The following is a 15,170-nucleotide window of genomic DNA, read 5'->3' on the forward strand; positions in this document are numbered from 1 at the left end:
TAACCTCTAGTATCTCTAATACAGTAACCTCTAGTAATACAGTAACCTCTAGTAATACAGTAACCTCTAGCATCTCTAACACAGTAACCTCTAGTATCTCTAATACAGTAACCTATAGTATCTCTAATACAGTAACCTCTAGTAATACAGTAACCTCTAGTAATACAGTAACCTCTAATATCTCTAACACAGTAACCTCTAGCATCTCTAACACAGTAACCTCTAGCATCTCTAACACAGTAACCTCTAGTAATACAGTAACCTCTAGCATCTCTAATACAGTAACCTCTAGCATCTCTAACACAGTAACCTCTAGTAATACAGTAACCTCTAGTAATACAGTAACCTCTAGTATCTCTAATACAGTAACCTCTAGTATCTCTAATACAGTAACCTCTAGTAATACAGTAACCTCTAGTATCTCTAATACAGTAACCTCTAGTAATACAGTAACCTCTAGTAATACAGTAACCTCTAGCATCTCTAACACAGTAACCTCTAGTAATACAGTAACCTCTAGTATCTCTAACACAGTAACCTCTAGTATCTCTAACACAGTAACCTCTAGTAATACAGTAACCTCTAGTAACACAGTAACCTCTAGTATCTCTAACACAGTAACCTCTAGCATCTCTAACACAGTAACCTCTAGCATCTCTAACACAGTAACCTCTAGCATCTCTAACACAGTAACCTCTAGCATCTCTAACACAGTAACCTCTAGCATCTCTAACACAGTAACCTCCTCTAGCATCTCTAACACAGTAACCTCTAGCATCTCTAACACAGTAACCTCTAGCATCTCTAACACAGTAACCTCTAGCATCTCTAACACAGTAACCTCTAGCATCTCTAACACAGTAACCTCTAGCATCTCTAACACAGTAACCTCGGTCCTTTATGTGATTGGGATGTTTCTGTCTGTGTGTGTTTGTCTTCAGGTGGTTTCACAGAGTTTTCCCAGCTGTTTCCAGGTCTGTGTGAAGGTAAGGCTCTTCTGGCCACATCCTGCCTGGTCCCGACCTGCCTCTCTCAGCCCTGCCTGCCCCTCAACACCTCTGGTCCAACACGCATCCTGCCTCACCTTTACCTGGGCTGTCAGAGAGACGTTCTCAACAAGGTAATAGATATATTATGGGATACCTAGTTTATATATTACTATATATTACTATATATACTCAACAAGGTATTAGATATATTATAGGATACCTAGTTTATATATTACTATATATTACTATATATTACTATATATTACTATATATACTCAACAAGGTAATCGATATATTATAGGATACCTAGTTTATATATTACTATATATTACTATATATTACTATATATACTCAACAAGGTATTAGATATATGATAGGATACCTAGTTTATATATTACTATATATTACTATATATTACTATATATACTCAACAAGGTAATCGATATATTATAGGATACCTAGTTTATATATTACTATATATTACTATATATTACTATATATACTCAACAAGGTATTAGATATATGATAGGATACCTAGTTTATATATTACTATATATTACTATATATACTCAACAAGGTAATCGATATATTATAGGATACCTAGTTTATATATTACTATATATTACTATATATTACTATATATACTCAACAAGGTATTAGATATATTATAGGATACCTAGTTTATATATTACTATATATTACTATATATATTATAGGATACCTAGTTTATATATTACTATATATTACTATATATTACTATATATACTCAACAAGGTATTAGATATATGATAGGATACCTAGTTTATATATTACTATATATTACTATATATTACTATATATACTCAACAAGGTAATAGATATATTATAGGATACCTAGTTTATATATTATTATATATTACTATATATACTCAACAAGGTAATCGATATATTATAGGATACCTAGTTTATATATTACTATATATTACTATATATTACTATATATACTCAACAAGGTATTAGATATATTATAGGATACCTAGTTTATATATTACTATATATTACTATATATTACTATATATACTCAACAAGGTATTAGATATATGATAGGATACCTAGTTTATATATTACTATATATTCATATATATTACTATATATTACTATATATACTCAACAAGGTATTAGATATATTATAGGATACCTAGTTTATATATTACTATATATATATCATAGCATTCTAACCAGCTGTATTCCTCCCTCCTCTACAGGAAGTGATGTGTGTAAAGCATTCTAACCAGCTGTATTCCTCCCTCCTCTACAGGAAGTGGTGTGTGTAAAAGCATTCTAACCAGCTGTATTCCTCCCTCCTCTACAGGAAGTGATGTGTGTTAAGCATTCTAACCAGCTGTATTCCTCCCTCTACAGGAAGTGATGTGTAAAGCATTCTAACCAGCTGTATTCCTCCCTCCTCTACAGGAAATGATGTGTGTAAAGCATTCTAACCAGCTGTATTCCTCCCTCCTCTACAGGAAGTGATGTGTGTAAAAGCATTCTAACCAGCTGTATTCCTCCCTCCTCTACAGGAAGTGATGTGTGTAAAGCATTCTTACCAGCTGTATTCCTCCCTCCTCTACAGGAAGTGATGTGTGTAAAGCATTCTAACCAGCTGTATTCCTCCCTCCTCTGCAGGAAGTGATGTGTGTGTAAAGCATTCTAACCAGCTGTATTCCTCCCTCCTCTACAGGAAGTGATGTGTGTAAAAGCATTCTAACCAGCTGTATTCCTCCCTCTACAGGAAGTGATGTGTAAAGCATTCTAACCAGCTGTATTCCTCCCTCCTCTACAGGAAATGATGTGTGTAAAGCATTCTAACCAGCTGTATTCCTCCCTCCTCTACAGGAAGTGATGTGTGTAAAAGCATTCTAACCAGCTGTATTCCTCCCTCCTCTACAGGAAGTGATGTGTGTTAAGCATTCTAACCAGCTGTATTCCTCCCTCCTCTACAGGAAGTGATGTGTGTAAAGCATTCTAACCAGCTGTATTCCTGACCTCCTCTACAGGAAGTGATGTGTGTAAAGCACTCTTACCAGCTGTATTCCTCCCTCCTCTACAGGAAGTGATGTGTGTAAAGCATTCTAACCAGCTGTATTCCTCCCTCCTCTGCAGGAAGTGATGTGTGTGTAAAGCATTCTAACCAGCTGTATTCCTCCCTCCTCTACAGGAAGTGATGTGTGTAAAAGCATTCTAACCAGCTGTATTCCTCCCTCTACAGGAAGTGATGTGTGTAAAAGCATTCTAACCAGCTGTATTCCTCCCTCCTCTACAGGAAGTGATGTGTGTAAAAGCATTCCTACCAGCTGTATTCCTCCCTCCTCTACAGGAAGTGATGTGTGTAAAAGCATTCCTACCAGCTGTATTCCTCCCTCCTCTACAGGAAGTGATGTGTGTAAAAGCATTCTAACCAGCTGTATTCCTCCCTCCTCTACAGGAAGTGATGTGTGTGTAAAGCATTCTAACCAGCTGTATTCCTCCCTCCTCTACAGGAAGTGATGTGTGTAAAGCGTTCTAACCAGCTGTATTCCTCCCTCCTCTACAGGAAGTGATGTGTGTTAAGCATTCTAACCAGCTGTATTCCTCCCTCCTCTACAGGAAGTGATGTGTGTAAAGCATTCTAACCAGCTGTATTCCTCCCTCCTCTACAGGAAGTGATGTGTGTGTAAAGCATTCTAACCAGCTGTATTCCTCCCTTCTCTACAGGAAGTGATGTGTGTAAAAGCATTCTAACCCAGCTGTATTCCTCACCTCCTCTACAGGAAGTGATGTGTGTAAAGCATTCTTACCAGCTGTATTCCTCCCTCCTCTACAGGAAGTGATGTGTGTAAAGCATTCTAACCAGCTGTATTCCTCCCTCCTCTGCAGGAAGTGATGTGTGTGTAAAGCATTCTAACCAGCTGTATTCCTCCCTCCTCTACAGGAAGTGATGTGTGTAAAAGCATTCTAACCAGCTGTATTCCTCCCTCTACAGGAAGTGATGTGTAAAGCATTCTAACCAGCTGTATTCCTCCCTCCTCTACAGGAAATGATGTGTGTAAAGCATTCTAACCAGCTGTATTCCTCCCTCCTCTACAGGAAGTGATGTGTGTAAAAGCATTCTAACCAGCTGTATTCCTCCCTCCTCTACAGGAAGTGATGTGTGTTAAGCATTCTAACCAGCTGTATTCCTCCCTCCTCTACAGGAAGTGATGTGTGTAAAGCATTCTAACCAGCTGTATTCCTGACCTCCTCTACAGGAAGTGATGTGTGTAAAGCACTCTTACCAGCTGTATTCCTCCCTCCTCTACAGGAAGTGATGTGTGTAAAGCATTCTAACCAGCTGTATTCCTCCCTCCTCTGCAGGAAGTGATGTGTGTGTAAAGCATTCTAACCAGCTGTATTCCTCCCTCCTCTACAGGAAGTGATGTGTGTAAAAGCATTCTAACCAGCTGTATTCCTCCCTCTACAGGAAGTGATGTGTGTAAAAGCATTCTAACCAGCTGTATTCCTCCCTCCTCTACAGGAAGTGATGTGTGTAAAAGCATTCCTACCAGCTGTATTCCTCCCTCCTCTACAGGAAGTGATGTGTGTAAAAGCATTCCTACCAGCTGTATTCCTCCCTCCTCTACAGGAAGTGATGTGTGTAAAAGCATTCTAACCAGCTGTATTCCTCCCTCCTCTACAGGAAGTGATGTGTGTGTAAAGCATTCTAACCAGCTGTATTCCTCCCTCCTCTACAGGAAGTGATGTGTGTAAAGCGTTCTAACCAGCTGTATTCCTCCCTCCTCTACAGGAAGTGATGTGTGTTAAGCATTCTAACCAGCTGTATTCCTCCCTCCTCTACAGGAAGTGATGTGTGTAAAGCATTCTAACCAGCTGTATTCCTCCCTCCTCTACAGGAAGTGATGTGTGTGTAAAGCATTCTAACCAGCTGTATTCCTCCCTTCTCTACAGGAAGTGATGTGTGTAAAAGCATTCTAACCCAGCTGTATTCCTCACCTCCTCTACAGGAAGTGAAGTGTGTAAAAGCATTCTAACCCAGCTGTATTCCTCACCTCCTCTACAGGAAGTGATGCAGCGGAATGAGATAAGCGTGACGTCCTGAATGCCAGTAACACATGTCCCAAACCAGACTACATCCCAGAGTCTCACTTCCTGCGAGTTCCTGTCAACGACAGCTTCTGTGAGAAGATCCTCCCCTGGTTCGACAGATCTGTGGAGTTCATAGAGAAGGCCAAAGCCTCCAACGCCTGTGTGCTGGTCCACTGTCTGGCTGGCATCTCCCGCTCGGCAACCATCGCTATCGCTTACATCATGACGAGGATGGACATGTCACTAGACGAAGCTTACAGGTGAGATGAGTGAAACCCCCTGTAGGACCATAATAAGGATTTACAGGTGAGATGTAGGACCATAATAAGGATTTACAGGTGAGATGTAGGACCATAATAAGGATTTACAGGTGAGATGTAGGACCATAATAAGGATTTACAGGTGAGATGTAGAACCATAATAAGGATTTACAGGTGAGATGTAGGACCATAATAAGGATTTACAGGTGAGATGAATAGGACCATAATAAGGATTTACAGGTGAGATGTAGGACCATAATAAGGATTTACAGGTGAGATGTAGGACCATAATAAGGATTTACAGGTGAGATGTAGGACCATAATAAGGATTTACAGGTGAGATGTAGAACCATAATAAGGATTTACAGGTGAGATGTAGGACCATAATAAGGATTTACAGGTGAGATGTAGGACCATAATAAGGATTTACAGGTGAGATGTAGGACCATAATAAGGATTTACAGGTGAGATGAATAGGACCATAATAAGGATTTACAGGTGAGATGTAGAACCATAATAAGGATTTACAGGTGAGATGTAGGACCATAATAAGGATTTACAGGTGAGATGTAGGACCATAATAAGGATTTACAGGTGAGATGTAGGACCATAATAAGGATTTACAGGTGAGATGTAGGACCATAATAAGGATTTACAGGTGAGATGTAGGACCATAATAAGGATTTACAGGTGAGATGTAGGACCATAATAAGGATTTACAGGTGAGATGAATAGGACCATAATAAGGATTTACAGGTGAGATGAATAGGACCATAATAAGGATTTACAGGTGAGATGAATAGGACCATAATAAGGATTTACAGGTGAGATGTAGAACCATAATAAGGATTTACAGGTGAGATGAATAGGACCATAATAAGGATGTACAGGTGAGATGTAGAACCATAATAAGGATTTACAGGTGAGATGAATAGGACCATAATAAGGATTTACAGGTGAGATGAATAGGACCATAATAAGGATTTACAGGTGAGATGTAGGACCATAATAAGGATTTACAGGTGAGATGTAGGACCATAATAAGGATTTACAGGTGAGATGTAGGACCATAATAAGGATTTACAGGTGAGATGTAGAACCATAATAAGGATGTACAGGTGAGATGTAGGACCATAATAAGGATGTACAGGTGAGATGAATAGGACCATAATAAGGATGTACAGGTGAGATGTAGAACCATAATAAGGATTTACAGGTGAGATGAATAGGACCATAATAAGGATTTACAGGTGAGATGAATAGGACCATAATAAGGATTTACAGGTGAGATGTAGGACCATAATAAGGATTTACAGGTGAGATGTAGGACCATAATAAGGATTTACAGGTGAGATGTAGGACCATAATAAGGATTTACAGGTGAGATGAATAGGACCATAATAAGGATGTACAGGTGAGATGTAGAACCATAATAAGGATTTACAGGTGAGATGTAGAACCATAATAAGGATTTACAGGTGAGATGTAGGACCATAATAAGGATTTACAGGTGAGATGAATAGGACCATAATAAGGATTTACAGGTGAGATGTAGGACCATAATAAGGATTTACAGGTGAGATGAATAGGACCATAATAAGGATGTACAGGTGAGATGTAGAACCATAATAAGGATTTACAGGTGAGATGTAGGACCATAATAAGGATTTACAGGTGAGATGTAGGACCATAATAAGGATTTACAGGTGAGATGTAGAACCATAATAAGGATTTACAGGTGAGATGTAGAACCATAATAAGAATTTACAGGTGAGATGAATAGGACCATAATAAGGATTTACAGGTGAGATGTAGAACCATAATAAGGATTTACAGGTGAGATGAATAGGACCATAATAAGGATTTACAGGTGAGATGAATAGGACCATAATAAGGATTTACAGGTGAGATGAATAGGACCATAATAAGGATTTACAGGTGAGATGTAGGACCATAATAAGGATTTACAGGTGAGATGAATAGGACCATAATAAGGATTTACAGGTGAGATGTAGAACCATAATAAGGATTTACAGGTGAGATGAATAGGACCATAATAAGGATTTACAGGTGAGATGAATAGGACCATAATAAGGATTTACAGGTGAGATGAATAGGACCATAATAAGGATTTACAGGTGAGATGTAGGACCATAATAAGGATTTACAGGTGAGATGTAGAACCATAATAAGAATTTACAGGTGAGATGAAGGACCATAATAAGAATTTACAGGTGAGATGTAGGACCATAATAAGGATTTACAGGTGAGATGTAGAACCATAATAAGAATTTACAGGTGAGATGTAGGACCATAATAAGGATTTACAGGTGAGATGTAGGACCATAATAAGGATTTACAGGTGAGATGTAGGACCATAATAAGGATGTACAGGTGAGATGTAGAACCATAATAAGGATTTACAGGTGAGATGTAGAACCATAATAAGGATTTACAGGTGAGATGAATAGGACCATAATAAGGATTTACAGGTGAGATGAATAGGACCATAATAAGGATTTACAGGTGAGATGTAGAACCATAATAAGGATTTACAGGTGAGATGAATAGGACCATAATAAGGATTTACAGGTGAGATGAATAGGACCATAATAAGGATTTACAGGTGAGATGTAGAACCATAATAAGGATTTACAGGTGAGATGAATAGGACCATAATAAGGATTTACAGGTGAGATGAATAGGACCATAATAAGGATTTACAGGTGAGATGTAGAACCATAATAAGGATTTACAGGTGAGATGAATAGGACCATAATAAGGATTTACAGGTGAGATGTAGAACCATAATAAGGATGTACAGGTGAGATGTAGAACCATAATAAGGATTTACAGGTGAGATGTAGAACCATAATAAGGATGTACAGGTGAGATGTAGAACCATATTAAGGATTTACAGGTGAGATGTAGAACCATAATAAGGATTTACAGGTGAGATGTAGGACCATAATAAGGATTTACAGGTGAGATGAATAGGACCATAATAAGGATTTACAGGTGAGATGAATAGGACCATAATAAGGATTTACAGGTGAGATGTAGGACCATAATAAGGATTTACAGGTGAGATGTAGAACCATAATAAGGATTTACAGGTGAGATGAATAGGACCATAATAAGGATTTACAGGTGAGATGAATAGGACCATAATAAGGATTTACAGGTGAGATGAATAGGACCATAATAAAGATTTACAGGTGAGATGTAGGACCATAATAAGGATTTACAGGTGAGATGTAGAACCATAATAAGGATTTACAGGTGAGATGTAGGACCATAATAAGGATTTACAGGTGAGATGTAGGACCATAATAAGGATTTACAGGTGAGATGTAGAACCATAATAAGGATTTACAGGTGAGATGTAGGACCATAATAAGGATGTACAGGTGAGATGTAGAACCATAATAAGGATTTACAGGTGAGATGTAGAACCATAATAAGGATTTACAGGTGAGATGAATAGGACCATAATAAGGATTTACAGGTGAGATGAATAGGACCATAATAAGGATTTACAGGTGAGATGAATAGGACCATAATAAGGATTTACAGGTGAGATGTAGGACCATAATAAGGATTTACAGGTGAGATGTAGAACCATAATAAGGATTTACAGGTGAGATGTAGGACCATAATAAGGATTTACAGGTGAGATGTAGAACCATAATAAGGATTTACAGGTGAGATGTAGAACCATAATAAGGATTTACAGGTGAGATGAATAGGACCATAATAAGGATTTACAGGTGAGATGAATAGGACCATAATAAGGATTTACAGGTGAGATGTAGAACCATAATAAGGATTTACAGGTGAGATGAATAGGACCATAATAAGGATTTACAGGTGAGATGAATAGGACCATAATAAGGATTTACAGGTGAGATGAATAGAACCATAATAAGGATTTACAGGTGAGAGGACCATAATAAGGATTTACAGGTGAGATGTAGAACCATAATAAGGATTTACAGGTGAGATGTAGAACCATAATAAGGATTTACAGGTGAGATGTAGAACCATAATAAGGATTTACAGGTGAGATGTAGAACCATAATAAGGATTTACAGGTGAGATGAATAGGACCATAATAAGGATTTACAGGTGAGATGTAGGACCATAATAAGGATTTACAGGTGAGATGTAGGACCATAATAAGGATTTACAGGTGAGATGTAGAACCATAATAAGGATTTACAGGTGAGATGAATAGGACCATAATAAGGATTTACAGGTGAGATGTAGGACCATAATAAGGATTTACAGGTGAGATGTAGGACCATAATAAGGATTTACAGGTGAGATGTAGGACCATAATAAGGATTTACAGGTGAGATGAATAGGACCATAATAAGGATGTACAGGTGAGATGTAGAACCATAATAAGGATTTACAGGTGAGATGTAGAACCATAATAAGGATTTACAGGTGAGATGTAGGACCATAATAAGGATTTACAGGTGAGATGAATAGGACCATAATAAGGATTTACAGGTGAGATGTAGGACCATAATAAGGATTTACAGGTGAGATGAATAGGACCATAATAAGGATGTACAGGTGAGATGTAGAACCATAATAAGGATTTACAGGTGAGATGTAGGACCATAATAAGGATTTACAGGTGAGATGTAGGACCATAATAAGGATTTACAGGTGAGATGTAGAACCATAATAAGGATTTACAGGTGAGATGTAGAACCATAATAAGAATTTACAGGTGAGATGAATAGGACCATAATAAGGATTTACAGGTGAGATGTAGAACCATAATAAGGATTTACAGGTGAGATGAATAGGACCATAATAAGGATTTACAGGTGAGATGAATAGGACCATAATAAGGATTTACAGGTGAGATGAATAGGACCATAATAAGGATTTACAGGTGAGATGTAGGACCATAATAAGGATTTACAGGTGAGATGAATAGGACCATAATAAGGATTTACAGGTGAGATGTAGAACCATAATAAGGATTTACAGGTGAGATGAATAGGACCATAATAAGGATTTACAGGTGAGATGAATAGGACCATAATAAGGATTTACAGGTGAGATGAATAGGACCATAATAAGGATTTACAGGTGAGATGTAGGACCATAATAAGGATTTACAGGTGAGATGTAGAACCATAATAAGAATTTACAGGTGAGATGAAGGACCATAATAAGAATTTACAGGTGAGATGTGGGACCATAATAAGGATTTACAGGTGAGATGTAGAACCATAATAAGAATTTACAGGTGAGATGTAGGACCATAATAAGGATTTACAGGTGAGATGATAGGACCATAATAAGGATTTACAGGTGAGATGAATAGGACCATAATAAGGATTTACAGGTGAGATGTAGAACCATAATAAGGATTTACAGGTGAGATGAATAGGACCATAATAAGGATTTACAGGTGAGATGAATAGGACCATAATAAGGATTTACAGGTGAGATGAATAGGACCATAATAAGGATTTACAGGTGAGATGAATAGGACCATAATAAGGATTTACAGGTGAGATGTAGAACCATAATAAGGATGTACAGGTGAGATGTAGAACCATAATAAGGATTTACAGGTGAGATGTAGAACCATAATAAGGATGTACAGGTGAGATGTAGAACCATATTAAGGATTTACAGGTGAGATGTAGAACCATAATAAGGATTTACAGGTGAGATGTAGGACCATAACAAGGATTTACAGGTGAGATGAATAGGACCATAATAAGGATTTACAGGTGAGATGAATAGGACCATAATAAGGATTTACAGGTGAGATGTAGGACCATAATAAGGATTTACAGGTGAGATGTAGAACCATAATAAGGATTTACAGGTGAGATGAATAGGACCATAATAAGGATTTACAGGTGAGATGAATAGGACCATAATAAGGATTTACAGGTGAGATGAATAGGACCATAATAAAGATTTACAGGTGAGATGTAGGACCATAATAAGGATTTACAGGTGAGATGTAGAACCATAATAAGGATTTACAGGTGAGATGTAGGACCATAATAAGGATTTACAGGTGAGATGTAGGACCATAATAAGGATTTACAGGTGAGATGTAGAACCATAATAAGGATTTACAGGTGAGATGTAGGACCATAATAAGGATGTACAGGTGAGATGTAGAACCATAATAAGGATTTACAGGTGAGATGTAGAACCATAATAAGGATTTACAGGTGAGATGAATAGGACCATAATAAGGATTTACAGGTGAGATGAATAGGACCATAATAAGGATTTACAGGTGAGATGAATAGGACCATAATAAGGATTTACAGGTGAGATGTAGGACCATAATAAGGATTTACAGGTGAGATGTAGAACCATAATAAGGATTTACAGGTGAGATGTAGGACCATAATAAGGATTTACAGGTGAGATGTAGAACCATAATAAGGATTTACAGGTGAGATGTAGAACCATAATAAGGATTTACAGGTGAGATGAATAGGACCATAATAAGGATTTACAGGTGAGATGAATAGGACCATAATAAGGATTTACAGGTGAGATGTAGAACCATAATAAGGATTTACAGGTGAGATGAATAGGACCATAATAAGGATTTACAGGTGAGATGAATAGGACCATAATAAGGATTTACAGGTGAGATGAATAGAACCATAATAAGGATTTACAGGTGAGAGGACCATAATAAGGATTTACAGGTGAGATGTAGAACCATAATAAGGATTTACAGGTGAGATGTAGAACCATAATAAGGATTTACAGGTGAGATGTAGAACCATAATAAGGATTTACAGGTGAGATGTAGAACCATAATAAGGATTTACAGGTGAGATGAATAGGACCATAATAAGGATTTACAGGTGAGATGTAGGACCATAATAAGGATTTACAGGTGAGATGTAGGACCATAATAAGGATTTACAGGTGAGATGTAGAACCATAATAAGGATTTACAGGTGAGATGAATAGGACCATAATAAGGATTTACAGGTGAGATGTAGGACCATAATAAGGATGTACAGGTGAGATGTAGAACCATAATAAGGATGTACAGGTGAGATGTAGAACCATAATAAGGATTTACAGGTGAGATGTAGAACCATAATAAGGATTTACAGGTGAGATGAATAGGACCATAATAAGGATTTACAGGTGAGATGAATAGGACCATAATAAGGATTTACAGGTGAGATGAATAGGACCATAAATAAGGATTTACAGGTGAGATGAATAGGACCATAATAAGGATGTACAGGTGAGATGAATGAACGCGGTGCATTGTGGGGGGCTCTACTGATGTCCTGTATGCTTCCGTCTTTCCTCTCCAGGTTCGTGAAGGAGAAGAGGCCCACCATCTCTCCAAACTTCAACTTCCTGGGTCAGCTGTTGGACTTTGAGAAGAAGATCAAGACTCCTGGAAGGTCGGAGATCAGAGAGACCGTCGGAGTCAAACCCTGTCCCTTCCTCCTCCACCACCCCCTGCTAGATCAGGACCCCTCTAACCCTACTACCCCCAGCCTCCCAGACCCTGCCCTAGCCCTGCTGGAGCCCCTGACCCTGCCGTGTGTCTTGGCCCCTGGCCTCCAGAAGAGAGGCTCCTCGCCCAGGCTCTCCAGGGGCTCCAAGGCCTCCAGCTGAACCAGGGAGCGGAGGACAACGCCGCCCAGCTGAAAAGGTCCTTCTCTCTGGACATCAAGTCGTACAGGGAGCCAGGAGGCCGCGGCGAGGCGCCCCGTGAGGCCGTACCCCAACCCTACGTCCCACCCGGAGCCCAGGAGTATTATAATCCATCCGTGAGCTTCAAGGAGCCTGCTGGGAAACCGTGTCACTTCTCTCCTGTGAAGGAGATGTCAGAGCAGTCTACACCTGAGCCGAGCCCTGACGAGGAGCGGGACGACGGCCTCGCGGACCCTGCTGCTACGTCTGTTGTTCCCACTGCTACTCCTGTAGTCTCCACCACAACCATCACCTCCTCTTCCTCCTCCCTTCCCGGCACCACTACCAGTACTACCACCTCCAACCAGCCCAGCGTGAAGCAACCCGGCCAGGCTAAGCCCCTCTCCTGTTCCCAGCAGCTCCAGCGTAGTGGCAGTATGGAGGAGAGCTCTAACCCTACCCTTAACCACACCCCTCACACCACCGGCTTCCTGTTCGGCCTATCACGTTCCCAGCAGCACCTGTCCAAGCCCGCCCCTAACCTAGGCTCCGCCCTGAAGGGCTGGCACTCTGACATCCTATTGGGTCCCGTCACCGTGTCGTCGGGTGGATGGTACCTCTCCGAGTCGTCGCACCGCTTCTACTCCACCTCCGCCATCTTAGGAAGCGGGGCTAACATTCTAGGGGTGGAGCGCGGCGGCGTACAGCGTGAGCCAGGGGTTGGAGGAGAGTGCGGCGGCGGGAGGCAGAGGAGCGGCGACCACGGGGACTCGCGGAGGAGCTGGCACGAGGGAGAGCACCTTGGAGAAGCAGCTGAAGAGACGGAGCTGTCAGATGGAAATCGGAGACAGGATGAGAGGAGGAGGAGGGAGGAGGAGGAGGAAGAGGAGGAGGAGAGACTAGCTCCAGGGGAGGAGATAGGGAGTCACAGCAGCTTCTCGGGAAGCATGGAGGTCATACAGGTGTCCTGAGAGAGGACATTTCAACATGGCCTCCGGTCCAACCGTTACGGAATCATTGATTTGAAATGGAGACGTCCGTTCTAGGGAGTTTTAACATCCTCAGATCAGACCAGTCCCATGTTCAGGGGAAAGACTTGTTCTGGACCCGTCTTATTATCCCACTAGGGACTTGAACCTTGAACTGATCTAGCGGCCCTGTGTACTCGTGTCGCGACAGTTGGCATTAATGTAGTTTTGAACTTTGACCTGGAAGCAGAAAGCAGCTGTGTGATGATGATGATGATGATGAATGTGATGAAGAGGTGAACTCTGAGAGGATTGAGACGAACTTGAGTTTTTTGTTTGAATGAGTGTTAATCGTTTTTCATTTATTTCTGAATGTTGATAATCGTTGTCAACAGCAGTAGATGTCTGCCAGATGTTGGATACATGGAGCTTTTATGAAGCCTTATGAAGTCTTTATGAAGCCTTAAAGAAGTCTTTATGAAGCCTTATGAAGTCTTTATGAAGCCTTAAGAAGTCTTTATGAAGCCTTAAAGAAGTCTTTATGAAGCCTTTAGCAGTCTTTATGAAGCCTTAAAGAAGTCTTTATGAAGCCTTAAGAAGTCTTTATGAAGCCTTAAGAAGTCTTTATGAAGCCTTAAGAAGTCTTTATGAAGCTTTAAAGAGTCTTTATGAAGCCTTAAGAAGTCTTTATGAAGCCTTAAGAAGTATTTTTGAAGCCTTAAGAAGTCTTTATGAAGCCTTAAAGAAGTCTTTATGAAGCCTTAAAGAAGTCTTCATGAAGCCTTAAAGAAGTCTTTATGAAGCCTTAAAGAAGTCTTTATGAAGCCTCTTTATGAAGCCTTAAAGAAGTCTTTATGAAGCCTTAAGAAGTCTTTATGAAGCCTTAAAGAAGTCTTTATGAAGCCTTAAAGTAGTCTTTACGAAGCCTTAAAGAAGTCTTTATGAAGCCTTAAAGAAGTCTTTATGAAGCCTTAAGAAGTCTTTATGAAGCGTTATGAAGAACGGGATCAGAGATCCTTGATATCCCTGTGTCAAATCATCCGATACCTCACACATCCAAATTAGAGGCTTCTTCTGTTCCTCTGTCTTCTGATGTTGGAGCTCATTGACAATTCAAATCTCAGGTCTTATTTGAGCAGCAAGAAAAGATGCTTGAACAACTGAACAGTTCCCGAACGGTT

At 39.6% G+C, this 15,170-nt stretch overlaps 1 pseudogene; it reads left to right on the forward strand.

Moving 5' to 3' along the window:
• LOC123739004 (dual specificity protein phosphatase 16-like) overlaps window positions 1–13,891 on the forward strand; it is a 23,058-nt pseudogene extending 9,167 nt beyond the window's left edge.
• The last annotated feature ends 1,279 nt before the right edge of the window (window positions 13,892–15,170 follow it).

Source organism: Salmo salar, unplaced genomic scaffold (assembly GCF_905237065.1).
Source record: "Salmo salar unplaced genomic scaffold, Ssal_v3.1, whole genome shotgun sequence".
Taxonomy (NCBI): domain Eukaryota; kingdom Metazoa; phylum Chordata; class Actinopteri; order Salmoniformes; family Salmonidae; genus Salmo; species Salmo salar.